At 45.2% G+C, this 27989-nt stretch overlaps 5 non-coding genes across 5 annotated transcripts; 3 read left to right on the top strand and 2 right to left on the bottom strand.

Annotated features, from left to right (window-relative positions):
• Positions 1-1560: 1560 nt before the first annotated feature.
• Positions 1561-1632, top strand: Trnag-ucc (transfer RNA glycine (anticodon UCC)). Its single transcript has one exon. It is a non-coding gene; the product is annotated as a tRNA-Gly (tRNA).
• Positions 1633-6662: 5030 nt separating this feature from the next.
• Positions 6663-6734, top strand: Trnag-ucc (transfer RNA glycine (anticodon UCC)). The gene has a single exon. It is a non-coding gene; the product is annotated as a tRNA-Gly (tRNA).
• Positions 6735-14352: 7618 nt separating this feature from the next.
• On the bottom strand, positions 14353-14424 carry Trnag-ucc (transfer RNA glycine (anticodon UCC)). Its single transcript has one exon. It is a non-coding gene; the product is annotated as a tRNA-Gly (tRNA).
• Positions 14425-17958: 3534 nt separating this feature from the next.
• On the top strand, positions 17959-18030 carry Trnag-ucc (transfer RNA glycine (anticodon UCC)). Its single transcript has one exon. It is a non-coding gene; the product is annotated as a tRNA-Gly (tRNA).
• Positions 18031-25063: 7033 nt separating this feature from the next.
• Trnag-ucc (transfer RNA glycine (anticodon UCC)) lies at positions 25064-25135 on the bottom strand. Its single transcript has one exon. It is a non-coding gene; the product is annotated as a tRNA-Gly (tRNA).
• Positions 25136-27989: the final 2854 nt, after the last annotated feature.

The raw sequence follows: 27989 nt of genomic DNA, 5'->3' as shown, positions 1-27989 counted from the left end.
GTGCGTTCTGCTGATCTTGCGGCTGCTACTGACGGAGCTTCCGCGCGGGCACCGTATCTTGAAAGCCATCTGCTACGTGGCCGAAGTGTGCGCCGCGGGGACCTCAACTTCAAAGCGATCTGCGATGGGTACAAAGTGCAAAAGTGCATGCGCCGAATGCCGTAGCTTCGTGTGCGCTGTGCTTTCGACGTTTTGTTCGCGTTGATGCGAGCCGTGAGACTGCGCCAAGGTCAATTTACCCGCTGCTGCTGGCGCGCTTTCTCAATGATCTTAAACAGTTTCCGCAGTCATCGAGCGAAATGTGTTCATGTTTACCTGTGCGCGCGTGTCACCGTGCTTGATTATTTGGTTAGCGAATATTTACAAATTTATACGGCCGATAAAACTACTATCTCCACTTCGTATAGCTGTCTACTAATTTGCTATCGCCATCGATGGTTCGCCTTTCGGGCGAAATTGCGACTTTTTTATGAGTATTATTACTATACGTGTCACACTAGCAAACCCATTCTCGAGGATTGGCCAAAAACGGGCACTATCCCGGTGGCACATAATGATTGGCGGAATAAAAAATTACGTAAATCAAGGAATCTGCTAAATGTACGACATTCTATTAACGAATTGGTGAACTTGGGGATATCTGTGAGCCTACATAGAATGTTCAGGTTTCTTATAGGAATTCCACTGGGGCCTGCTCAATTCGGAGGATCAGCCAAGCAGTGGCATACGTATAAGCTTAGTGGCTAAATGAAATAAACTAAAATAAATTCAAGAACCCGGTAAACGTAATTCACGATTTCATTCACAGACCTGTGTTCATTAGAGGTGACTGTGAGCCAACAGTATACGTTCAGATTTTATGTAGAAAGCTAATCTAATCTTATAAATATTATCTGCATAGTGGCTTAGCATGCAGGGTTTGCTTGATTTAATGATTGATTGAATGATATTGTGCTCTGGCCCAAGGGCCAGAAATGGCCAAACAGCGTTATGACACTTGTTGAATAATGGCAATGAGAAGATGAGCTGCAAATGGTGGATGTGAGATCCCTGCATATGTTCATAAAAGTGTTCGCTGTAAATGGCGTAACTTATTTAGCTATTAAAATACAGTCAACAAAGAATGAGTCCTATGGCTATAAAATGACGTTATGAAGGATTAGATACTAAAACATGTTAATTATAGCACCACTAGTGCCTCTGCAGAGCCCTTCAAGCTCTGCTTAGCGGCAAAGTATGTAAGCCTCCCTTGGAACTCGTCTGCTAAAGCGCCACGTTCACTGCGCTCATTGCATCTGTATGAAAAATAATCTGTGTTGTATAAAACATTTTTAAAAACACACTCTTTATACATAGCTGGGAAGTCATCCGACGCGCATCGAGAAGGGCTGATTACGCCGTTGCAAGCAAGCTTCCGAAGAAGGAAAAAACAAGAAAGCAAAAAAGAATCAGCCGCGTGTTGTGGATCACGCTTCACCTCGTTTCTCCATTCATCCGGTCTGCCGTCTGCGGTGGACGCTCAGACATAAATGTCTACGAGGAAGCTGTGTAAGACAGCTGGCGTCGGTGGTATAGTGGTTACCATAGCTGCCTTCCAAGCAGTTGACCCGGGTTCGATTCCCGGCCGACGCAGAATTTTTTCTTTTAATAGGAACGTGTTTCTTTTTTTTTTGGAGGGGAGAGGCGTTTTTTTAATACCTAGTCCCATAAAATAAGGTTATGCAAGGAATTATGCATTAAAAAACCAATGGCAAAGAGATGAAAGCACGGAAGGGAAATACGCACACAAACAACTAAAAAAAAGAATGAATACGCGCAATATTGCTGTTCAACGAAAGGTGTTTTGCAAAAAGGTAATTTTCTGTCGATTTACATCCCTCATGCACAATGTGCAATTGTGTCCATCCCAATGACGTGTGCGTTTTTGAGCATTGAGTTGTGCAATGACGACAACACTGCTCGCGTAGCAGCTCGCAAAGACAGAAGGCAAGTGCGTACGCTTGAGTCATTGTCGCGGCGTCTCCAATGTAACTGCATACGCAATTTAGAAGCTCCTAAGATCGGAACGAAGCAAGAATGGGGAAAACTAATGCAGATTCCACTCACATGTTGGAATTCATGTGAAGCGAACCTTTAGTGAAACGGCTACTTAAACCTTGTAACACTTATGATGATTAAAATTAACTTATGGGGAGTTACGTGCGAAAACCACGATCTGATTATGAGGCACGCTGTATTGGTGGACTACGAAAGAACTTGGATCACATGGGGTCTTTTAATGTGTGCCTAAACGTATGCACATGCCTGTTTTCGTATTTCGCCCCCATCGAAATGCGGCCGCCGTGGCCGGGATTCGATCCCGTGACCTCGTGCTTAGCAGTTCAACACCACAGTCACTAAGTAACGAGGGAGGATCACTTATGATGACGCACATTTATTTCTACTTTCATCGCATGCTCCATGTGGTCTCTTGCAATGTTGAGTTTATCCACCACCAAGGTCCTCACATTTTTATAATGCATTTTTTTGTTTACTCTCTACGCCGTTTACAAACCATGCCAAAATGAAAGCACAAAATGACGTGGATGTACAGTGTGTGTGTGAGAGAGAGAGAGAGAGAGAGAGAGAAATAACTTTATTCAGAAAAAAATAGGGCACAGGGGCTGGAGGATTGGTCCTCAGTCCAGGACTCCAGTGGCCTCCACCACGGGCCCTGCCTGATGCAGGAGGCTCAATTGAGTCTCCAGGTCAGTCCGGGCGTAGATGGCTGCCCAATGCTCCGTAAAAGAATTTTGTACTAATTAGGGTGAATTTGAATTTAGGGGTCGTCATTTGCACTCCCATGTCACATGGGGAAACGATGGCCTCCCCCCACACGAGGGGCGATTGATTGGCATATCTGGTTGGCCAGATTGCTTGCCATCGCCCCAGATTTGGGTAGGGTTTTGTCTGGGCTTTTCTGTATAGCCGAACCTCCTCCCATATTAATTGCGGGTTTGGCGCGGCGAATTCTTGGCGGAACAACTTTGATGTTCTAAAATATCGCATGCTAGTATTAGCTTGTTGTTTCCGATTGGGGTGTCATTGCTTGCTCGGATTGAAGCCTCGCGAGCAAAAGCGTCTGCCCATACGTTTACAGTGACACCAACATGCCCCGGACACCATACAATGTTGTGTTCTTGTCTGAGTCGATCACTCAAGAATTTTAAGGGCGATACTGGGGATTCTTTTGTGGAAGAAGAGTCGGCAGGACGCCTGGGAGTCCGTGAGGACGTAGGCGGGCCTGTCTACTCCCTTCCGTGTCTTTATCGCAAGGGCCACTGCAGCCGCCTCCGCTGTGCTGTTGCAGGCTTTGCGGACCGAAGCTGTTATAATGTTTCTTTGGTTTCCGGAGGGTCCCGAAGCAGCCACGAAAACGTGACCCTAATAGTTCCGTACTGCGTCTGTGTATATTGTGTCGGGGTTATTGCTGAACCATATTTCTAATTGTTGGGCTCGGCCATTACGCCTGCCTTCGTGATATTTTGGGTTCATTTTTGGGGCGATGGGGGAGATCTTTAATTTTTCTCGCACTTCCCTCGGTATGTCTACTAGTTCGCTGCTGCAGTAGTGTGGGTTCATCGGGTATCATCATAGCTCTTCTAGGACCCACCTGCCCACCTGTGACATATTTAGGTATTCTCGTTGTGTGACCATTACCATTGTTATGTGTTCTCCAAAGGTGTTGTACACCTCGATAGCCTCTAGTCTCGCTGTGGATGTCCCCATTGGTAGACCCAGGCCGGCCTTATACAAAGTGCGTATTAGGATGTCTGCCTGCTCTTTCTCTTTTCGGCTAAGATCGTAACACGAAGGCTGAAGGAAATTCTGCTTACTGCAACAGCTTGAACTACTCTTAATGCGTCTGATTCTCTTAATCCTCTCCCGTCCCCGTTCCGTGTGAGACATATTTGGTTATAACTTAAACTTATGCGATTATAACTTAGCGAGAGCAGCAGCATCAGATCTTGATAGTGCTTGGACAGAATCATCACGTGACAATACTTTCGCCTTCAATTCAGGAGGATGCACAGTGTTACAAGTATACGCAGCGGTGCCAAAAGGACGAAGGCGATGTAATGATGTTTGTTGCGGGAAGAATGTTGATGACAGGCGTATGCACAGCACAACGCGTATCAAGAACATTTAGAGAATATCTGTCTCTTTGAATGATTTATTTGTTCTTCTCGCGTACTCTAAATTGCATCCATAATTGAATTTGCAGCCGTGTTGTGTATTTTGTTTTGATAACGCTTGTACTCCTGGTACTTCTTGTGCTACCTTTACGACTTACTCTGCGGATTTCATCTTTCTTAAAGGTGTCCACTTCTGTTAACGCCTTGCGAAATGCTTGAAGAATACCTGAAGTATTGAGTGTCCTTAAGTATTTTTTTCTTCCTTTTCTTGTGCCACCTATTCGTTTGTTCTGAAATAGTTATATCCACCTTCTGCAAAATGTACAGAGTAATTGAAATAGTAACCAAGGGTCACTGTCTTTTCTGTCTTATTGTTGTTGTTCGTCTTCTTGGTTTATATATTTTGGACACCTCGTTTGCTGTGCAGAATCCTTCGGCCGATTAATCCTTTTCTTTTTTTTTTCTTAGATATAGAGTTGTATGTGACCTTATAGAAGTAGCCACTACAATGTGAACTTTCGTTGCCTTTTTATGTGTTATATTTTGTATCATCATTTGAATTGGCTTCCCTGCGTGTTCTCTCGTATCCCAAGCAGTTCGTTGCTGCCTGCCAGGCACTACCAGTAAAGACCCGTGGTGATTGGCCGGCGGGATTCCTGTGTCTTTTTTTTTACTAGGTGCGTGCAATAAAATGTTTTTTTTTATTATTGCGATAGCGCTTATCTGGACACTACAAGCGCATTTTTACCGTCGCCTTCGCCGTCGTAGTGATGTCCCGTATAAAGGTCATCGGCAACAAAATCGTCGCCGCTGGACGTGCGTTCTGTGTGCGAGTGAAAGCGTGCGAGGGCGAGCCGGCAACCGCAGCTTAATCTCGCGCACGCGAGAGAGAAAGGTGGCCGGAAGGAGGTGACGGAGACTGGAGGAGTGTGGAGGGTGCGTTCTGCTGATCTTGCGGCTGCTACTGACGGAGCTTCCGCGCGGGCACCGTATCTTGAAAGCCATCTGCTACGTGGCCGAAGTGTGCGCCGCGTGGACCTCAACTTCAAAGCGATCTGCGATGGGTACAAAGTGCAAAAGTGCATGCGCCGAATGCCGTAGCTTCGTGTGCGCTGTGCTTTCGACGTTTTGTTCGCGTTGAAGCGAGCCGCGAGACTGCGCCAAGGTCAATTTACCCGCTGCTGCTGGCGCGCTTTCTCAATGGTCTTAAACAGTTTCCGCGGTCATCGAGCGAAATGTGTTCATGTTTACCTGTGCGCGCGTGACACCGTGCTTCATTATTTACTTAGTTAGCGAATATTCACAAATTTATATGGCCGATAAAACTACTATATCTACTTCGTATAGCTGTCTACTAATTTGCTATCGCCATCGATGGTTCGCCTTTCGGGCGAAACTGCGACTTTTTTATGAGTATTATTACTATACGTGTCACAGTAGGAAACCCATTCTCGAGGATTGGCCAAGAACGGGCACTATCCTGGTGGCACATAATGATTGGCGGAATAAAAAATTACGTAAATCAAGGAATCTGCTAAATCTACGACATTCTATTAACGAATTGGTGAACTTGGGGATATCTGTGAGCCTACATAGAATGTTCAGGTTTCTTATAGGAATTCCACTGGGGCCTGCTCAATTCGGAGGATCAGCCAAGCAAAGGCATACGTATAAGCTTAGTGGCTAAATGAAAGAAACTAAAGTAAATTCAAGAACCCGGTAAACGTAATTCACGATTTCATTCACAGACCTGTGTTCATTAGAGGTGGCTGTGAGCCAACAGTATACGTTGTGATTTTATGTAGAAAGCTAATCTAATCTTATAAATATTATCTGCATAGTTGCTTAGCATGCAGGGTTTGATTGATTGATTGATATTGTGCTCTGGCCCAAGGGCCAGAAATGACCAAACAGCGTTATGACACTTGTTGATTAATGGCAATGAGAAGATGAGCTGCGAATGGTGATGTGAGATGCCTGCATATCGGCATGAAATTGTTCGCTGTAAGTGGCGTAACTTATATAGCTATTAAAATATAGTCAACAAAGATTGAGTGCTATGGCTATAAAAGTACGTTATGAAGGATTAGATACTAAAACATACTAATTATAACACCACTAGTGCCTCAGCAGAGCCCTTCAAGCTCTGCTTAGAGGCAAAGTATGTAAGCCTCCCTTGGAACTCGTCTGCTAAAGCGCCACGTTCACTGCGCTCATTGCATTTGTATGAAAAAAAAATCTGTGTTGTATAAAACATTTTTAAAAACACACTCTTTATATATAGCTGGGAAGTCATCCGACGCGCATCGAGAAGGGCTGATTACGCCGTTGCAAGCAAGCTTCCGAAGAAGGAAAAAACAAGAAAGCAAAAAAGAATCAGCCGCGTGTTGTGGATCACGCTTCACCTCGTTTCTCCATTCATCCGGTCTGCCGTCTGCGGTGGACGCTCAGACATAAATGTCTACGAGGAAGCTGTGTAAACAGCTGGCGTCGGTGGTATAGTGGTTAGCATAGCTGCCTTCCAAGCAGTTGACCCGGGTTCGATTCCCGGCCGACGCAGAATTTTTTCTTTTAATAGGAACGTGTTTCTTTTTTTTTGGAGGGGGGAGGTGTTTTTTTTAATACCTAGTCCCATAAAATAAGGTTATGCAAGGAATTATGCATTAAAAAAGCCAATGGCAAAGAGATGAAAGCACGGAAGGGAAATACGCACACAAACAACTAAAAAAAAAAAGAATGAATACGCGCAATATTGCTGTTCAACGAAAGGTGTTTTGCAAAAAGGTAATTTTCTGTCGATTTACATCCCTCATGCACAATGTGCAATTGTGTCCATCCCAATGACGTGTGCGTTTTTGAGCATTGAGTTGTGCAATGACGACAACACTGCTTGCGTAGCAGCTCACAAAGACAGAAGGCAAGTGTGTACGCTTGAGTCATTGTCACGGCGTCTCCAATGTAACTGCAAACGCAATTTAGAAGCTCCTAAGATCGGAACGAAGCAAGAATGGGGAAAACTAATGCAGATTCCACTCACATGTTGCAATTCATGTGAAGCGAACCTTTAGTGAAACGGCTACTTAAACCTTGTAACACTTATGACGATTAAAATTAACTTATGGGGTGTTACGTGCGAAAACCACGATCTGATTATGAGGCACGCTCTAGTGGGGGACTACGAAAGAGCATGGATCACCTGGGGTCTTTTAATGTGCACCTAAACTTATGCACATGGCTGTTTTCGTATTTTGGCCCCATCGAAATGCGGGCGCCGTGGCCGAGATTAGATCCCCCGACCTCGTGCTTAGCAGTTCAACACCACAATCACTAAGTAACCAGGGAGGATCACTTATGACGACGCAAATTTTTTTTCTACTTTCATCGCATGCTCCATGTGGTCTCTTGCAATGTTGAGTTTATCCACCACCAAGGTCCTCACATTTTTGTAATGCATTTTTATTGCGATAACAATTATATGGACACTCAAAAGCAGATTTCTGCCGTCGGCGTCGCCGTCGCCGTCGCCGTGAGTTTCCGTATGACGTCAATGGAGATGAAATCGTCGCCGCGCGCCGCCGAACGCTGTATGTGCGAGTGAAAGGGTGCGAGGGGCGCGCGCTTTCACGAGGAGTGAACGCACGGCGGAGAACAAACGCGCGTTCTGCGCCGTGCTCCCTTAAGGGCTGCAGAAGTAGGCGTCTCTTTCCTCCTTTTCAATCACCATATATGTAGAGTAAACGCGCCCTCTTCCGACGCGCGAGAGGCCGTGGGGGAGGGGTGGGAGGGGGAGGGAAGGGAGGCGACGTTTAGCTGCGGCACCAAGTGCCTATTTATATCAGAGGCTCCGGCAACAGTCACCCACGCCGCACGCATTTTGAGCGAACGCGGGCAAAACGCCGACGGCGTCGACAACAGTTCTGGGCGTTGCCGGTGCTGCTGCATGTCCAAGTTTATACAGCTGATAAAGCTAATATCATTACTGCTTATAGCTCTCTACAAATTTGCTATCGCAATTGATGCTTCGCCTTTCAGGTGAAACTGCGACAACTTTTTTGTTTACTCTCTACACCGCTTACAAGCCATACCAAAATGAAAGCACAAAATGACGTGGATGTACAGTGTGTGCGTCAGAGAGAGAGAGAGAAATAACATTATTCAGAAAAAATAGGGCACAGGGGCCGGAGGATTGGTCCTCAGTTCAGGACTCCAGTGGCCTCCGCCACGGGCCCTGCCTGATGCAGGAGGCTCAATTGAGTCCCCAGGTCAGTCCGGGCGTAGATGGCTGCCCAATGCTCTGTAAAAGAATTTTGTACTAATTAGGGTGAATTTGAATTTCAGGGCCGTCATTTGCACTCCCATGTCAAATGGGGAAACGATGGCCTCCCCCCACACGAGGGGCATTGATTGGCACATCTGGTTGGCCAGATTGCATGCCATCGCCCCAGGTTTGGGTAGGGGTTTGTCTGGGTTTTTCTGTATAGCCGAACCTCCTCCCATATTAATGGCGGGTTTGGCGCGGCGAATTCTTGGCGGGAACAACTTTGGTGTTCTAAAATATCGCATGCTAGTATTAGCTTGTTGTTTCCGATTGGGGTGTCATTGCTTGCTCGGATTGAAGCCTCGCGAGCAAAAGCGTCTGCGCCTACGTTTACAGTGACACCAACATGCCCCGGACACCATACAATGTTGTGTTCTTGTCTGAGTCGATCCCCCAAGATTTTTAAGGGCGATACTGGGGATTCTTATGTGGAAGAAGAGTCGGCAGGACGCCTGGGAGTCCGTGAGGACGTAGTCGGGCCTGTCTACTCCCTTCCGTGTCTTTATCGCAAGGGCCACTGCCGCCGCCTCCGCTGTGCTGGTGCAGGCTTTGCGGACCGAAGCTGTTGTAATGGTCCTTCGGTTTCCGGAGGGTCCCGAAGCAGCCACGAAAACGTGTGCCTAATTGTTCCGTACTGCGTCTGTGTATATTGTGTCGGGGTTATTGCTGAACCATATTTCTAATTGTTAGGCTAGGCCATTACGCCTGCCTTCGTGATATATTGGGTTCATTTTTGGGGGGATGGGGGAAATCTTTAATTTTTCTCGCACTTCCCTCGGTATGTCTACTAGTTCGCTGCTCCAGTAGTGTGGGTTGATCGGGTATCATCATAGATCTTCTAGGACCCACCTGCCCACCTGTGACATATTTAGGTATTCTCGTTGTGTGACCATTACCATTGTTATGTGTTCTTCAAAGGTGTTGTACACCTCGATAGCCTCTAGTCTCGCTGTGGATGTCCCCATTGGTAGACCCAGGCCGGCCTTATACGCCGTGCGTATTAGGATGTCTGCCTGCTCTTTCTCTTACGGCTAAGATCGTAACACGAAGGCTGAAGGAAATTCTGCTTACTGCAACAGCTTGAACTAGTCTTAATGCGTCTGATTCTCTTAATCCTCTCCCGTCCCCGTTCCGTGTGAGACGTATTTGGTTATTATCTAAACTTATGTGATTTTAAGTTAACGAGAGCAGCATCATCAGATCTTAATAGTGCTTGGACAGAATCATCACGTGACAAAACTTTCGCCTAGGATGGCCCACAATAGGCCAGAGATCCCGTTTCTCTGGAACTCACTTGCTCTCTGCTGCTGAACATTTAACAAGAAATGGGCTCGCGTAAGCTGCTCGATATAGTTGCCGTCGGCAGTATAGTGGTTAGCATAGCTGGCTTCGAAGCAGTTGATTGGATTCCACTTGTGGCTGACACAAATTTTTAAGATATTTTTTTGTTGTTCTAGCACTGCGGTCGGTCAATTCTTCAAAAGGTCAAGAGATGCTGCTGTTTCATCGCCGGCAGAGGCTCCAGTGGCCTGAGCAACTATTCGGTTCTAAGGTTGCCAGGACAATTAAAGCTTCATTCTGTTGGAATGGTTACCTTTTCCTAGAAAGATGAGAACTAAAAACATCACTCGGCCCTACTCTTGCTAAACCAAACAAATACAGTGGAACCTCCTTGATACAATTCTGCGTAATACGTTTTTCGGGATGATACGTTTTGTAGCGATAGCTACATTACGCCAAGATTTCGCCTCTTGCTATCGGCGCACTTTGAGCCATCGCCGCACTGTGACGTCACACTACGGCCCTCGATTCTCCAGCAACTCGGACTCGTCGCGGTCGCCGCGCGGCCACCGCTCCTGCCGTTGGTAAAGCCCCTTAATATAGAAAGCAGCGAAACTCTCATCCACTCCCGCGCTTTCCTCTTCGATATCCTCTCCCAGCCAGCTGCATGCTCTGCGCACGGCACGCTAAGAAGGCCGCCGTCCGGGCGACGGCCCTTTGCGTTGGCTGGCGCCCGCGACCGAGCCACGACGGGTCCATGGCTTCAGAACGGCGCAACAAGGAAGACGAAAAGACGAAAGATCACACGAACACAAGCTCCGACTCACAACTAAGGTTTACTCCATATCACAGAGCAGATTTATACACGCATGTGGCCACACACAACGCAAAAACAACAACCAAAAGCCAGAACACGTTAACCATTCAGGTACAGGATTTCTTTATCCTGTAGCGCAATAGAGGGACAGCTGATACAAGACTGTTTTTTTTTTTTTGAATGTTCCATGCTTCGATTACTTCCCGAGTCGACTTATCATGATGCCTTGAAATAATGCTTGTGAGGTTAAACTGAGGCGCGCAGCCGCACTTCTGACAGTGCTGAGAAATGTGCGAAAAGCTATCACAACGTAGGTTGGCCGCATGTTCCCTTAATCGCACGTTAACACATCTGCCCGTCTGGCCTATATAAGCAGAGCCGCAAGACAACGGCAGACTGTAAACCACATTCCTGGCACAACTGATTGCCGGATTCTTGTGCTTGACACCACAACCTTCTTTCTTTTCTTTTTTGGCACAAAACACAAAACATCACAAAACATAGCGGATATCAGCATGCCAACGTGTTCAAGCAAACGTATTACAAACCACGTGTAATTATCAATGCACAAAATCTCAGTGGGAACTGCCACTTTCGCTCGTTGTGCAATCAGGAAGTTACTCATCGCAGAAACTGGGCAATACCGTCAAGGGAATTTCACCTAATGAAACGGACAACTACGTTTCAAGGCTCTAAATGGGATCCATATAAAATAGGGAACTCGCAAATTTAAGCGGCCTTCTTCTGAAGCGAAAACTTGACGCAGGAGGCCACTGCGGGGAAACGAAGGCTTCAAAATCAGATTTTAAGAAGATTTCAGAACACATTGCCTTAAAAAACTAAGCGGCTAATATATTTAGCTCTGTTTGAATCACACACAATATATTGCCACTTGGTGTGGGGAACATCCACGATCACAAATTTGAACAAATTAATAACACTGCAAAAGGGTGCGTTAAGAGCTATTGACAATGTGCCGTTTTCGGCTCCCTCAGGACTGCAATACTCTAGTTTACGTGTTAAGAAAGTTACCGGTCTTTATACCACGCGTATTCTCTGCCTGTATGAGTCGCAAAGTAAGTACAGAATTACTTTTCATGAGAAACTGCGATATTACAAAGGAACGCAAATCGCTATACAACGCGACATCATGAATTCTGGTATGTCCCACGGTCGCGCACAAAATATGCAATGCAAGCACTGAAATAAGCTCTTCCGTAAACTCTAAATAACCATAGCTTAAATAATTTATCTACCAAAATCATCTCTTATATGAACCTTAAGAAAATATTTTTGTGATTTCTTTCTGCAGTTACAATAGTTGTTGTGGTAATGGAGAATTTTAGATTTCAGTTATGGTATAGTATTCGTTTAAGTACTCTTTGCAATATTCTTACCGAGTCGATCATCCGTCGGCATGCAACTGCTTGATGTACTTAGGAGGTTTGTCAAGCCGCGAAACAGTGGCTTTTTTCCCCATCTCCTCAGCCATGTAATCTATTACATGTCTGGAACAATATCTGTTGGACAACATGACCATTGCAGACATAAAAGCAGTTCAGCAAAAGAATTTCCTTTCTCTCTACCCAATATTCTACCAGATCTGGAAAGTGTGCTGTGCTGAGCAACCCTCTAAACTCAATCGTGAAAGGCTATTAAATTTATTTCTTTGCTTGGGAAAAGTGCATCTTTGCTTTTGCCAGCAAGTCGGTGCCATTTTGAAGTCCTTGACAGTGCTTTCATGACTTTCGAAGTGCTCAATTCTTCTTCTCCCCTTCCCTTTTTATTTCCATCAGTAGGTCACTGCAGTTCCAGGGTGTTTCAGATTATTTCGGTAGTGGTGGTAGTCGCATTCCGATGGAGGCTGAATGCAAAAATGCTCATGTACTGTTAATTTGGATCACGTTAAACAATACGAGGTGCTCAAAGTTAATCTCACTGCAGAAGTGCTGCCTACAGGGACTCCCCCGTTCAAAGGTAGCGGCGCTGTTTTCCTTATTTTGTTGCTTTAAGGTACCGACAGTAAAAGTCAGCTGCAATGAAACACCGTAACTTGTGCGCTTTCTTTACTTTCGTGCTTTGGCTTTCTTGGCGCTAGTCTTTGCTGAAATTTAGATCAGTTTGCTGTTTTAGCATAGACGGCTTTCCCCCCCTTCGGTGTTCATAATAAATTCTAAATTTCTCGGAACATATACATACATATTCAGCACCATTATCATCATCAGCCTATATTTATGTACACTGCAGGACGAAGGCCTCTCCCTGTGGTCTAACTTTACCCCTGTCGTGCGCTAGCTGATTCCAACTTGCGCCTACAAATTTCCATACTTGATCACCCCACCCAGTTTTCTGCCGTCCTCGACTGCGCTTCCCTTCTCTTGGTATCCGTTCTGTTTCTCTAATGGTCCACCGGTTATCTATCGTACGCATTACATGCCCTGTACAGCTCTATTTTTTTCGGTTTAATGTCAACTAGAATTTTGGCCATCCCCGTTTGTTCTCTGATAAACACCGCTCTCTTCCTGTCTCCTAATGTTACTCCTAACATTTTTCGTTTCATCGCTCTTTGTGCGCTCCTTAACTTGTTCTCGGGCTTCTTTGTCAACCTCCAACATTCCGCCCCACATGTTAGCACCAGTAGAATGCAATGATTGTGCACTTTTCTTTTCAACGACAGTCATAAGCTCCCAGTCAGGATTTGGCGCTGCCTGCAGTATGCACTCCAAACGAATTTTATTCTTCTCTATATTTCTTTCTTATGATCAGGGTCCCCGTGAGTAATTGACCTAGATAAACGTTCTCTTATACATACTCTAGAGGCTGACTGGCGACCCTGAATTCTTGTTTCCTTGCTAGGCTATTTAACATTATCTTTGTCTTCTGCATATTCATCTTCAACCCTGCTCTTACACTTTCTCGGTTAAGGTCCTCAACCATTTGTTGTAATTCGGCCCATTGTTTCTAAATAGGACGATGTCATCTGCAAAGCGAAGGTTGCTCAGATATTCGCCGTTGATTCTCACTCCTAAGCCGTCCCATTCACAGAGCTTGTATACTTCTTCTAAACATGCAATGAATACATAGGAGATATTGTGTCCCCTTGCCTGACCCCTTTCAAAATCTCTATCAAGAAAGGGGTCAGACAAGGAGGCACAATATATCCAATGTGATTCATTGCATGTTTACAAGAAGTATTCAAGCCCTTAGACTGGGAAGGCTTAGGAGTGAGGATCAACCTATTCAGCATGAGCATACATACACATAAATATTACTGAATTAAGCATGCTGAGGTGGGACACTATATTCAGAAAGAGAGATCATTAAAGTGAACACAGGGAGTTTTAGCTTGCCAGTCAACGTACTATCCTTCACAGCGTACAGGGTTATACGGTAGCCGTGGACAGCAGCAGTAATGCTGGCAGCGACATATTGTGGCGTTTTGTTCAACTTAAACCGTGTTTATAACGTTGTTGTGCTACGCAAGTGTTCTCGTCCAATAAAGTTTTAAAATGATGGAATGTTCACGATGATATCGCAGCCGACGCGTTTTCCACCAGTTGTTGCGCATAATTTGGCGACTCAGCCCAACATTACCCATGTCCTCTGTGGTGAATGTCATCGCCACAAGATGGCGCCACCAACGTGGTTGCTCAAGGAAACGCCTATGGTAACATTATATTCCGCAAAGAGTAACACGTTTTCTTTTCGTATAAAAACAATGCTATCTTAACATATTATTCGAGCTTCTGAAAAATAAAAAGTGCGTCGGCCGGGAATCGAACCCTGGCCAACTGCTTGGAAGGCAGCTATGCTAACCACTATACCACCGACGCCAGCTGCTACGCAACGCTTCCCCACAGCCCTTTGTGTTGCAGCATCAACTCGCAGGCGGCAAGCCGGACGACAGCTGAAACGAGATCAGCTCGAGCCAAGCGGAGCGTCTCTAAATACGTGATCATTTCCTTCAGGACTCCTATCATATAACTTCTCAGCTTCCTTGATATCAGCCCTGAAGCGCTGCCTAGAGAGCCAACCTATTTAAATAATACGCTCGATTACGCGGAATCCGTTACTTATTGAGGAGTATTTATTTATTTAAAGTAAGTGCAATGTTATTTTCAACCGAACGTATTACAGTAGGGTGGTGGTAGCAACATAAAATCTTCCGTGCTCTAAAGAATAAAAACAAATATGCAGATCCATCGCACATGTTGGAATCTATGCGAAGCTGGGCTTTAGTAAAGCGGCCAATAAAATGCTTTGCCACTAATGGCAATGCGTCCAATGTTGTTTACCTTCCTCGTGTGCAACGATTAATCTCATCGAGTGCACATGTTTATCAACCAGAAAGGTCATAACTTGATTGTCGTGCAACCTTTTGTATATGCACGTCATTGTTCTCACGCAATTCCGTAACGCGAACTTCAATTCAGGAGGATGCACAGTGTTACAAGTATACGCAGCGGTGTCAAAAGGACGAAGGCGATGTAATGATGTTTGTTGCGGGAAGAATGGCGATGAAAGGCGTATGCACAGTACAACGCGTATCAAGCAACATTTAAAGAATATCTGTCTCTTTGAATGATTTATTTGTTCTTCTCGCGTACTCTAAATTGCCGGCATAATTGAATTTGCAGCCGTGTTGTGTATTTTGTTTTGATAACGCTTGTACTCCTGGTACTTCTTGTACTACCTTTTCGACTTACTCTGCGGATTTCGTCTTTCTTATAGGTGTCCACTTCTGTTAACGCCTTGCGAAATGCTTGAAGAATACCTGAAGTATTGAGTGTCCTTAAGGAATTTTTTCTTGCTTTTCTTGTGCCACCTATTCGTTTGTTCTGAAATAGTTATATCCACCTTCTATAAAATGTACAGAGTAATTGAAATAGGAACCAAGGGTCACTGTCTTTTCTGTCTTATTGTTGTTGTTCGTCTTCTTGGTTTTTATATTTTGGACACCTCTTTTGCTGTGCAGAATCCTTTGGCCGATTAATCCTTTTCTTTTTTTTGTTAGATCTAGAGTTGTATGTGACCTTGTAGAAGTAGCCACTACAATGTGAACTTTCGTTGCCTTTTTATGTGTTATATTTTGTATCATCATTTGAATTGGCTTCCCTGCCTGTTGTCTCGTATCCCAAGCAGTTCGTTGCTGCCTGCCAGGCACTACCAGTAAAGCCCCGTGGTGATTGGCCGGTGGGATTCTTGTATCTTTTTTTTTTTTTACTGGGTGCGTGCAATACAATGTTTTTTTATTGCGATAGCCTTATATGGACACTACAAGCGCATTTTTGCCGTCGCCTTCGCCGTCGTAGTGATGTCCCGTATAAACGCCAACGGCGACAAAATTGTCGCCGCGCGACGTGCGTTCTGTGTGCCAGTGAAAGCGGGCGAGGGCGAGCCGGCAAAACCGCAGCTTAATCTCGCGCACGCGAGCAAGGAAGGTGGCCGGAAGCGCGCACTCTTCGTTCACTCGCGGGACACGGGGAGGAGGTGACGGAGACGGGAGGGGGGTGGAGGGTGCGATCTGCTGCTCTTGCGGCTGCTACTGACGGAGATTCCGCGCGGGCACCGTATCTTGAAAGCCATCTGCTATGTGGCCGAAGTGTGCGCTGCGGGGACCTCAACTTCAAAGCGATCTGCGATGGGTACAAAACGCAAAAGTGCATGCGCCGAATGCCGTAGCTTCGTGTGCGCTGTGCTTTCGACGTTTTGTTCGCGTTCAAGCGAGCCGCGAGGCTGCGCCAAGGTCACTTTACCCGCTGCTGCTGGCGCGCTTTCTCAATCGTTTTAAACAGTTTCCGTGGTCATCGAGCGAAATGTGTTCATGTTTACCTGTGCGCGCGTGACACCGTGCTTGATTATTTAGTTAGCGAATATTTACAAATTTATACGGCCGATAAAACTACTATCTCTACTTCGTATAGCTGTCTACTAATTTGCTATCGCCATCGATGGTTCGCCGTTCGGGCGAAACTGCGACTTTTTTATGAGTATTATTACTATACGTGTCCCACTAGCAAACCCATTCTCGAGGATTGGCCAAGAACGGGCACTATTCCGGTGGCACATAATGAGTGGCGGAATAAAAAATTACGTAAATCCAGGAACCTGCTAAATGTACGACATTCTATTAACGAATTGGTGAACTTGGGGATATCTGTGAGCCTACATAGAATGTTCAGGTTTCTTATAGGAATTCCACTGGGGCCTGCTCAATTCGGAGGATCAGCCAAGCAAAGGCATACGTATAAGCTTAGTGGCTAAATGAAAGAAACTAAAATAAATTCAAGAACCCGGTAAACGTAATTCACGATTTCATTCACAGACCTGTGTTCATTAGAGGTGACTGTGAGCCAACAGTATACGTTCAGATTTTATGTAGAAAGCTAATCTAATCTTATAAATATTATCTGCATAGTTGCTTAGCATGCAGGGTTTGATTGATTGATTGATTGATATTGTGCTCTGGCCCAAGCGCCAGAAATGGCCAAACAGCGTTATGACACTTGTTGATTAATGGCAATGAGAAGATGAGCTGCGAATGGTAGATGTGAGATGCCTGTATATCGGCATGAAAGTGTTCGCTGTAAGTGGCGTAACTTATTTAGCTATTAAAATATAGTCAACAAAGAATGAGTCCTATGGCTATAAAAGTACGTTATGAAGGATTAGATACTAAAACATACTAATTATAGCACCACTAGTGCCTCTGCAGAGCCCTTCAAGCTCTGCTTAGCGGCAAAGAATGTAAGCCTCCCTTGGAACTCGTCTGCTAAAGCGCCACGTTCACTGCGCTCATTGCATTTGTATGAAAAAAAAATCTGTGTTGTATAAAACATTTTTAAAAACACGCTTCTCACTTGGTGCCGCAGCTAAACGTGTGTCTGTAGGCGCGTTTGCTCTACCAAAAGCTCTACATATATGATGATTGTAAAGGAGGAAAGGGACGCCTTTTGCAGCCGTTAAAAACACGCTCTTCAGCGCGCGCTCCTCCTCGCGCCCTTTATATAGCTGGGAAGTCACGGCGACGCCGACGGCATCCGACGCGCATCGAGAAGGGCTGAGGGCTTTACGCCGTTGCAAGCAAGCTTCCGCAGAAGGGAAAAACAAGAAAGCAAAAAGAATCAGCCGCGTGTTGTGGATCACGCTTGACCTCGTTTCTCCATTCATCCGGTCTGCCGTCTGCGGGGGGACGCTCAGACATAATGTTACGAGGAAGCTCCATTCATCCGGTCTGGACCGTCTACGTATAGGGTTGTCACTCTAAAATTCCTTCATGACTGTCAGAGGCTCTAGACCAGCCATAAAAGTCTAAACGAGAAATAAATCAACATAATAAAGAAGAACACCCATCATCAGGACAGCCGGCGTCGGTGGTTTAGTGGTTAGCATAGCTGCCTTCCAAGCAGTTGACCCGGGTTCGATTCCCGGCCGACGCACAATCTTTTTTTCTTTTATTATGGAACGTGTTTTTTTATGTGGGAGGCGTTTTTTTAATACCTATTGCCGTAAAATAAGGTTATGCAAGGAATTATGTATTGAAACAGCCAATGGCAAACAGGTGAAAGCACGCCAGGGAAAGCAGCACAGCAACAACAACAACAACAACAACAAAAAAGCATACGCGCAATAGTTCTGTTCAACGAAAGGTGTTTTGCAAAAATGTAATTTTGTGCCGATTTATATCCCTGATGCACAATGTGCAATTGTGTCGTTCCCAATGACATGTGCGTTTTTCGAGCATTGAGTGTGTAATGACGACAACACTGCTTGCGTAGAAGCTCGGAAAGACAGAAGGCTAGTGCGCCCGCTTGAGTCATTGTCGCGGCGTCTCCAATGTAACTGCATACGCAATTTAGAAGCTCCTAAGATCCGAACGAAGCAAGAACTGGGAAAACTAATGCAGATTCAACTCAGATGTTGGAAGTGAATGTGAAGCGAACCTTTAGTGAAACGGCAATATAAACCTTGTATCACTTATGACGATTAAATATAAATTATGGGGTGCTACGTGCGAAGACCACGATCTGATTAATGAGCACGCGTAGTGGGGAAGTACGAAAGAACTGGATCACCTGGGGTCTTTTAATGTGACCTAAACTTATGCACATGGCTGTATTCGTATTTCGCCCCCTATCGAAATGCGACCGCCATGGCCGGGATTAGATCCCGCGACCTCGTGCTTAGCAGTTCAACACCACAGTCACTAAGTAACGAGGGAGGATCACTTATGACGACGCACATCTTTTTTTTCCTACTTTCATCGCATGCTCCATGTGATCTCTTGCAATGTTGAGTTTATCCACCACCAAGGTCCTCACATTTTTATAATGCATTTTTTTGTTTACTCTCTACACCGCTTACAAGCCATACCAAAATGAAAGCACAAAATGACGTGGATGTACAGTGTGTGTGTGTGTGAGAGAGAGAGAGAAATAACTTTATTCAGAAAAAATAGGGCACAGGGGCCGGAGGATTGGTCCTCAGTCCAGGACTCCATGTGGCCTCCGCCACGGGCCCTGCCTGATGCAGGAGGCTCAATTGAGTCTCCAGGTCAGTCCGGGCGTAGATGGCTGCCTAATACTCCGTAAAAGAATTTTGTACTAATTAGGGTGAATTTGAATTTCGGGGCCGCCATTTGCACTCCCATGTGACATGGGGAAACGATGGCCTCCCCCCACACCAGGGGCATTGATTGGCATATCTGGTTGGCCAGATTGCGTGCCATCGCCCCAGATTTTGGTAGGGGTTTGTCTGGGTTTTTCTTTATAGCCGAACCTCCTCCCATATTAATTGCGGGTTTGGCGCGGCGAATTCTTGGCGGGAACAACTTTGATGTTCTAAAATATCGCATGCTGGTATTAGCTTGTTGTTTCCGATTAGGGTGTCATTGCTTGCTCGGATTGAAGCCTCGCGAGCAAAAGCGTCTGCCGCTACGTTTACAGTGACACCAGCATGCCTCGGACACCATACAATGTTGTGTTCTTGTCTGAGTCGATCACCCAAGATTTTTAAGGGCGATACTGGGGATTCTTTTGTGGAAGAAGAGTCGGCAGGACGCCTGGGAGTCCGTGAGGACGTAGGCGGGCCTGTCTACTCCCTTCCGTGTCTTTATCGCAAGGGCCACTGCAGCCGCCTCCGCTGTGCTGGTGCAGGCTTTGCGGACCGAAGCTGTTGTAATGGTTCTTTGGTTTCCGGAGGGTCCCGAAGCAGCCACGAAAACGTGTCCCTAATTGTTCCGTACTGCGTCTGTGTATATTGTGTCGGGGTTATTGCTGAACCATATTTCTAATTGTTGGGCTTGGCCATTACGCCTGCCTTCGTGATATTTTGGGTTCATTTTTTGGGGGGATGGGGGAGATCTTTAACTTTTCTCGCACTTCCCTCGGTATGTCTACTAGTTCGCTGCTGCAGTAGTGTGGGTTGATCGGGTATCATCATAGCTCTTCTAGGACCCACCTGCCCACCTGTGACATATTTAGGTATTCTCGTTGTGTAACCATTACCATTGTTATGTGTTCTTCAAAGGTGTTGTACACCTCGACAGCCTCTAGTCTCGCTGTGGATGTCCCCATTGGTAGACCGAGGCCGGCCTTATACGCCGTGCGTATTAGGATGTCTGCCTGCTCTTTCTCTTTACGGCTAAGATCGCAACACGAAGGCTGAAGGAAATTCTGCTTACTGCAACAGCTTGAACTAGTCTTAATGCCTCTCATTCTCTTAATCCTCTCCCGTCCCCGTTCCGTGTGAGACATATTTGGTTATAACTTAAACTTATGTGATTATAACTTAACGAGAGCAGCAGCATCACATCTTGATAGTGCTTGGATAGAATCATCACGTGACAAAACTTTCGCCTAGGATGGCCCACAACAGGCCAGAGATCCCGTTTCTCTGGAACTCACTTGCTCTCTGCTGCTGAACATTTAACAAGAAATGGGCTCGCGTAAGCGCTCGATATAGTTGCCGGCGGCAGTATAGTGGTTAGCATAGCTGGCTTCGAAGCAGTTGATTTGATTCCACTTGTGGCTGACACAAATTTTTCAGATATTTTTTGTTTTTGTTCTAGCACTGCGGTCGGTCAATTCTTCAAAAGGTCAAGAGATGCTACTGTTTCATCGCCGGCAGAGGCTCCAGTGGCCTGAGCAACTATTCGGTTCTAAGGCTGCCAGGACAATTAAAGCTTCATTCTGTTGGAATAGTTACCTTTTCCTAGAAAGATCAGAACTAAAAGCATGACTCGGCGCTACTCTTGCTAAACCAAACAAATACAGTGGAACCTCCTTGATACAATTATGCGTAATACGTTTTTCGGGATGATACGTTTTGTAGCGATAGCTACATTACGCCAAGATTTCGCCTCTTGCTATCGACGCACTTTGAGCCATCGCCGCACTGTGACGTCACACTACGGCCCTCGATTCTCCAGCAACTCGACTCGTCGCGGTCGCCGGGCGGCCACCGCTCCTGCCGTTGGTAAAGCCCCTTAATATAGAAAGCAGCGAAACTCTCCTCCACTCCCGCGCTTTCCTCTTCGATATCCTCTCCCAGCCAGCTGCATGCTCTGCGCACGGCACGCTTAGAAGGCCGCCGTCCGGGCGACGGCCCTTTGCGTTGGCTGGCGCCCGCGACCGAGCCACGACGGGTCCATGGCTTCAGAACGGCGCAACAAGGAAGACGAAAAGACGAAATATCACACGAACACAAGCTCCGACTCACAACTGAGGTTTACTCCATATCACAGAGCAGATTTATACACGCATGTGGCCACACACAACGCAAAAACAACAACCAAAAGCCAGAACACGTTAACCATTCAGGTACAGGATTTCTTTATCCTGTAGCGCAATAGAGGGACAGCTGATACAAGACTTTTTTTTTGTTTCGAATGTTCCATGCTTCGATTACTTCCCGAGTCGACTTATCATGATGCCTTGAAATAATGCTTGTGAGGTTAAACTGAGGCGCGCAGCCGCACTTCTGACAGTGCTGAGAAATGTGGGAAAAGCTATCACAACGTTGGTTGGCCGCATGTTCCCTTAATCGCACGTTAATACATCTGCCCGTCTGGCCTATATAAGCAGAGCCGCAAGACAACGGCAGACTGTAAACCACATTCCTGGCACAACTGATTGCCGGATTCTTGTGCTTGACACCACAACCTTCTTTCTTTTCTTTTTTGGCACAAAACACAAAACATCACAAAACGTAGTGGATATCAGCATGCCAACGTGTTCAAGCAAACGTATTACAAACCACTTGTATTATCAATGCCACAAAATCTCAGTGGAACTGCCACTTTCGCTAGTTGTGCAATGAGGAAGTTACTCATCGCAGAAACTGGGCAATACCGTCAAGGGAATTTCACCTAATGAAACGGACAACTACGTTTCCAGGCTCTAAATGGGATCCATATAAAATAGGGAACTCGCAAATTTAATCGGCCTTCTTCTGAAGCGAAAATTTGACGCAGGAGGCCACTGCGAGGAAACGAAGGCTTCAAAATCAGATTTTGAGAAGATTTCAGAACACATTGCCTTAAAAAACTAAGCGGCTAATATATTTAGCTCTGTTTGAATCACACACAATATATTGCCACTTGGTGTGGGGAACATCCACGATCACAAATTTGAACAAATTAATAACACTGCAAAAGGGTGCGTTAAGAGCTATTACCAATGTGCCGTTTTCGGCTCCCTCAGGACTGCTCTACTCTAGTTTACGTGTTAAGAAAGTTACCGGTCTTTATACCATGCGTATTCTCTGCCTGTATGAGTCGCAAATTAAACACAGAATTACTTTTCATCAGAAACTGCGATACTACAGAGGAACGCAAATCGCTATACAACGCGACATCATGAATTCTGGTATGTCCCACGGTCGCGCACAAATTATGGAATGCAAGCACTCAAATAAGCTCTTCCGTAAACTCTAAATAACCATAGCTTAAATAATTTGTCTACCAAAATCATCTCTTATAAGAACCTTAAGAAAATATTTTTATGATTTCTTTCTGCAGTTCCAATAGTTGTAGTGGTAATGTAGAATTTTAGATTTCAGTTATGGTATAGTATTCCCTTAAAGTACTCTTTGCAATATTCTTACCGAGTCGATCATCCGTCGGCATGCAACTGCTTGATGTACTTAGGAGGTTTGTCATGCCGCGAAACAGTGGCTTTTTCCCCGTCTCCTCAGCCATGTTCTCTATTACATGTCTGTAACAATATCTGTTGGACAACATGACCATTGCAGACATAAAAACAGTTCAGTAAAAGAATTTCCCTTTCTCTCTGCCCAATATTCTACCAGATCTGGAAAGTGTGCTGTGCTGAGCAACCCTCTAAACTCAATCGTGAAAGGATATTAAATTTATTTCTTTGCTTGGGAAAAGTGCATCTTTGCTTTTGCCAGCAATTCGGTGCCATTTTGAAGTCCTTGACAGTGCTTTCATGACTTACGAAGTGCTCAATTCTTCTTCTCCCCTTCACTTTTTATGTCCATCTATAGGTCACTGCCGTTACAAGGCGTTCCAGATTATTTCGGTAGTGGTGGTGGTTGCATTCCGATGGAGGCTGAATGCAAAAATGCTCATGTACTGTTAATTTGGATCACGTTAAACAATACGAGGTGCTCAAAGTTAATCTCACTGCAGAAGTGCTGCCTACAGGGACTCCCCCGTTCAAAGGTAGCGGCGCTGTTTTCCTTTATTTTGTTGCTTTAAGGTACGGACATTAAAAGTCAGCTGCAATGAAACACCGTAACTTGTGCGCTTTATTTACTTTCGTGCTTTGGCTTACTTGGCGCTAGTCTTTGCTGCAATTTAGATCAGTTTGCTGTTTTAGCATAGACGGCTTTCCCCCCCTTCGGTGTTCATAATAAATTCTAAATTTCTCGGAACATATACATACATATTCAGCACCATTATCATCATCAGCCTATATTTATCTACACTGCAGGACGAAGGCCTCTCCCTGTGGTCTAACTTTACCCCTGTCGTGCGCTAGCTGATTCCAACTTGCGCCTACAAATTTCCATACTTGATCACCCCACCCAGTTTTCTGCCGTCCGCGACTGCGCTTCCCTTCTCTTGGTATCCGTTCTGTTTCTCTAATGGTCCACCGGTTATCTATCGTACGCATTACATGCCCTGTACAGCTCTATTTTTTTCGGTTTAATGTCAACTAGAATTTTGGCCATCCCCGTTTGTTCTCTGATAAACACCGCTCTCTTCCTGTCTCCTAATGTTACTCCTAACATTTTTAGTTTCATCGCTCTTTGTGCGCTCCTTAACTTGTTCTCGGGCTTCTTTGTCAATCTCCAACATTCCGCCCCACATGTTAGCACCAGTAGAATGCAATGATTGTGCACTTTTCTTTTCAACGACAGTCATAAGCTCCCAGTCAGGATTTGGCGCTGCCTGCAGTATGCACTTCAAACGAATTTTATTCTTCTCTATATTTCTTTCTCATGATCAGGGTCCCCTGTGAGTAATTGACCTAGATAAACGTTCTCTTATACATACTCTAGAGGCTGACTGGCGACCCTGAATTCTTGTTCCCTTGCTAGGCTATTTAACATTATCTTTGTCTTCTGCATATTCATCTTCAACCCTGCTCTTACACTTTCTCGGTTAAGGTCCTCAACCATTTGTTGTAATTCGGCCCATTGTTTCTAAATAGGACGATGTCATCTGCAAAGCGAAGGTTGCTCAGATATTCGCCGTTGATTCTCACTCCTAAGCCGTCCCATTCACAGAGCTTGTATACTTCTTCTAAACATGCAATGAATACATAGGAGATATTGTGTCCCCTTGCCTGACCCCTTTCAAAATCTCTATCAAGAACGGGGTCAGACAAGGAGGCACAATATATCCAATGTGATTCATTGCATGTTTACAAGAAGTATTCAAGCCCTTAGACTGGGAAGGCTTAGGAGTGAGGATCAACCTATTAAGCATGAGCATAAATACACATAAATATTACTGAATTAAGCATGCTGAGGTGGGACACTATATTCAGAAAGAGAGATCATTAAAGTGAACACAGGGAGTTTTAGCTTGCCAGTCAACGAACTATCCTTCACAGCGTACAGGGTTATACGGTAGCCGTGGACAGCAGCAGTAATGCTGGCAGCGACATATTGTGGCGTTTTGTTCAACTAAAACCGTGTTTAAAACGTTGTTGTGCTACGCAAGTGTTCTCGTCCAATAAAGTTTTAAAATGATGGAATGTTCACGATGATATCGCAGCCGACGCGTTTTCCACCAGTTGTTGCGCATAATTTGGCGACTCAGCCCAACATTACCCATGTCCTCTGTGGTGAATGTCATCGCCACAAGATGGCGCCACCAACGTGGTTGCTCAAGGAAACGCCTATGGTAACATTATATTCCGCAAAGAGTAACACGTTTTCTTTTCGTATAAAAACAATGCTATCTTAACATATTATTTGAGCTTCTGAAAAAAAAAAAAGTGCGTCGGCCGGGAATCGAACCCTGGCCAACTGCTTGGAAGGCAGCTATGCTAACCACTATACCACCGACGCCAGCTGCTACGCAACGCTTCCCCACAGCCCTTTGTGTTGCAGCATCAACTCGCAGGCGGCAAGCCGGACGACAGCTGAAACGAGATCAGCTCGAGCCAAGCGGAGCGTCTCTAAATACGTGATCATTTCCTTCAGGACTCCTATCATATAACTTCTCAGCTTCCTTGATATCAGCCCTGAAGCGCTGCCTAGAGAGCCAACCTATTTAAATAATACGCTCGATTACGCGGAATCCGTTACTTATTGAGGAGTATTTATTTATTTAAAGTAAGTGCAATGTTATTTTCAACCGAACGTATTACAGTAGGGTGGTGGTAGCAACATAAAATCTTCCGTGCTCTAAAGAATAAAAACAAATATGCAGATCCATCGCACATGTTGGAATCTATGCGAAGCTGGGCTTTAGTAAAGCGGCCAATAAAATGCTTTGCCACTAATGGCAATGCGTCCAATGTTGTTTACCTTCCTCGTGTGCAACGATTAATCTCATCGAGTGCACATGTTTATCAACCAGAAAGGTCATAACTTGATTGTCGTGCAACCTTTTGTATATGCACGTCATTGTTCTCACGCAATTCCGTAACGCGAACTTCAATTCAGGAGGATGCACAGTGTTACAAGTATACGCAGCGGTGTCAAAAGGACGAAGGCGATGTAATGATGTTTGTTGCGGGAAGAATGGCGATGAAAGGCGTATGCACAGTACAACGCGTATCAAGCAACATTTAAAGAATATCTGTCTCTTTGAATGATTTATTTGTTCTTCTCGCGTACTCTAAATTGCCGGCATAATTGAATTTGCAGCCGTGTTGTGTATTTTGTTTTGATAACGCTTGTACTCCTGGTACTTCTTGTACTACCTTTTCGACTTACTCTGCGGATTTCGTCTTTCTTATAGGTGTCCACTTCTGTTAACGCCTTGCGAAATGCTTGAAGAATACCTGAAGTATTGAGTGTCCTTAAGGAATTTTTTTTTGCTTTTCTTGTGCCACCTATTCGTTTGTTCTGAAATAGTTATATCCACCTTCTATAAAATGTACAGAGTAATTGAAATAGGAACCAAGGGTCACTGTCTTTTCTGTCTTATTGTTGTTGTTCGTCTTCTTGGTTTTTATATTTTGGACACCTCTTTTGCTGTGCAGAATCCTTTGGCCGATTAATCCTTTTCTTTTTTTGTTAGATCTAGAGTTGTATGTGACCTTGTAGAAGTAGCCACTACAATGTGAACTTTCGGTTCCTTTTTATGTGTTATATTTTGTATCATCATTTGAATTGGCTTCCCTGCCTGTTGTCTCGTATCCCAAGCAGTTCGTTGCTGCCTGCCAGGCACTAACAGTAAAGCCCCGTGGTGATTGGCCGGTGGGATTCTTGTATCTTTTTTTTTTTACTGGGTGCATGCAATACAATGTTTTTTTATTGCGATAGCACTTATATGGACACTACAAGCGCATTTTTGCCGTCGCCTTCGCCGTCGTAGTGATGTCCCGTATAAACGCCAACGGCGACAAAATTGTCGCCGCGCGACGTGCGTTCTGTGTGCCAGTGAAAGCGCGCGAGGGCGAGCCGGCAAAACCGCAGCTTAATCTCGCGCACGCGAGCAAGGAAGGTGGCCGGAAGCGCGCACTCTTCGTTCACTCGCGGGACACGGGGAGGAGGTGACGGAGACGGGAGGGGGGTGGAGGGTGCGATCTGCTGCTCTTGCGGCTGCTACTGACGGAGATTCCGCGCGGGCACCGTATCTTGAAAGCCATCTGCTATGTGGCCGAAGTGTGCGCTGCGGGGACCTCAACTTCAAAGCGATCTGCGATGGGTACAAAACGCAAAAGTGCATGTGCCGAATGCCGTAGCTTCGTGTGCGCTGTGCTTTCGACGTTTTGTTCGCGTTCAAGCGAGCCGCGAGGCTGCGCCAAGGTCACTTTACCCGCTGCTGCTGGCGCGCTTTCTCAATCGTTTTAAACAGTTTCCGCGGTCATCGAGCGAAATGTGTTCATGTTTACCTGTGCGCGCGTGACACCGTGCTTGATTATTTAGTTAGCGAATATTTACAAATTTATACGGCCGATAAAACTACTATCTCTACTTCGTATAGCTGTCTACTAATTTGCTATCGCCATCGATGGTTCGCCTTTCGGGCGAAACTGCGACTTTTTTATGAGTATTATTACTATACGTATCACACTAGCAAACCCATTCTCGAGGATTGGCCAAGAACGGGCACTATTCCGGTGGCACATAATGATTGGCGGAATAAAAAATTACGTAAATCAAGGAACCTGCTAAATGTACGATATTCTATTAACGAATTGGTGAACTTGGGGATATCTGTGAGCCTACATAGAAGGTTCAGGTTTCTTATAGGAATTCCACTGGGGCCTGCTCCATTCGGAGGATCAGCGAAGTAAAGGCATACGTATAAGCTTAGTGGCTAAATGAAAGAAACTAAAATAAATTCAAGAACCCGGTAAGCGTAATTCACGATTTCATTCACAGACCTGTGTTCATTAGAGGTGGCTGCGAGCCAACAGTATACGTTCAGATTTTATGTAGAAAGCTAATCTAATCTTATAAATATTATCTGCATAGTTGCTTAGCATTCAGGGTTTGATTGATTGATTGATTGATTGATTGATTGATTGATATTGTGCTCTGGCCCAAGGGCCAGAAGTGGCCAAACAACGTTATGACACTTGTTGATGAATGGCAATGAGAAGATGAGTTGCAAATGGTGGATGTGACATGCCTGCATATCGACATAAAGGTGTTCGCTGTAAGTGGCGTAACTTATTTATCTATTAAAATAGTGTCAACAAAGAATGAGTTATATGGCTATATAAAGGTACTTTATGAAGGATTA

Source organism: Dermacentor silvarum, chromosome 9, assembly GCF_013339745.2.
Source record: "Dermacentor silvarum isolate Dsil-2018 chromosome 9, BIME_Dsil_1.4, whole genome shotgun sequence".
In the NCBI taxonomy this organism is placed as follows: Eukaryota; Metazoa; Arthropoda; class Arachnida; order Ixodida; family Ixodidae; genus Dermacentor; species Dermacentor silvarum.
The sequence above is the reverse complement of the archived record's forward strand: the minus strand, read 5'-3'. Positions and strand labels throughout refer to the sequence as shown.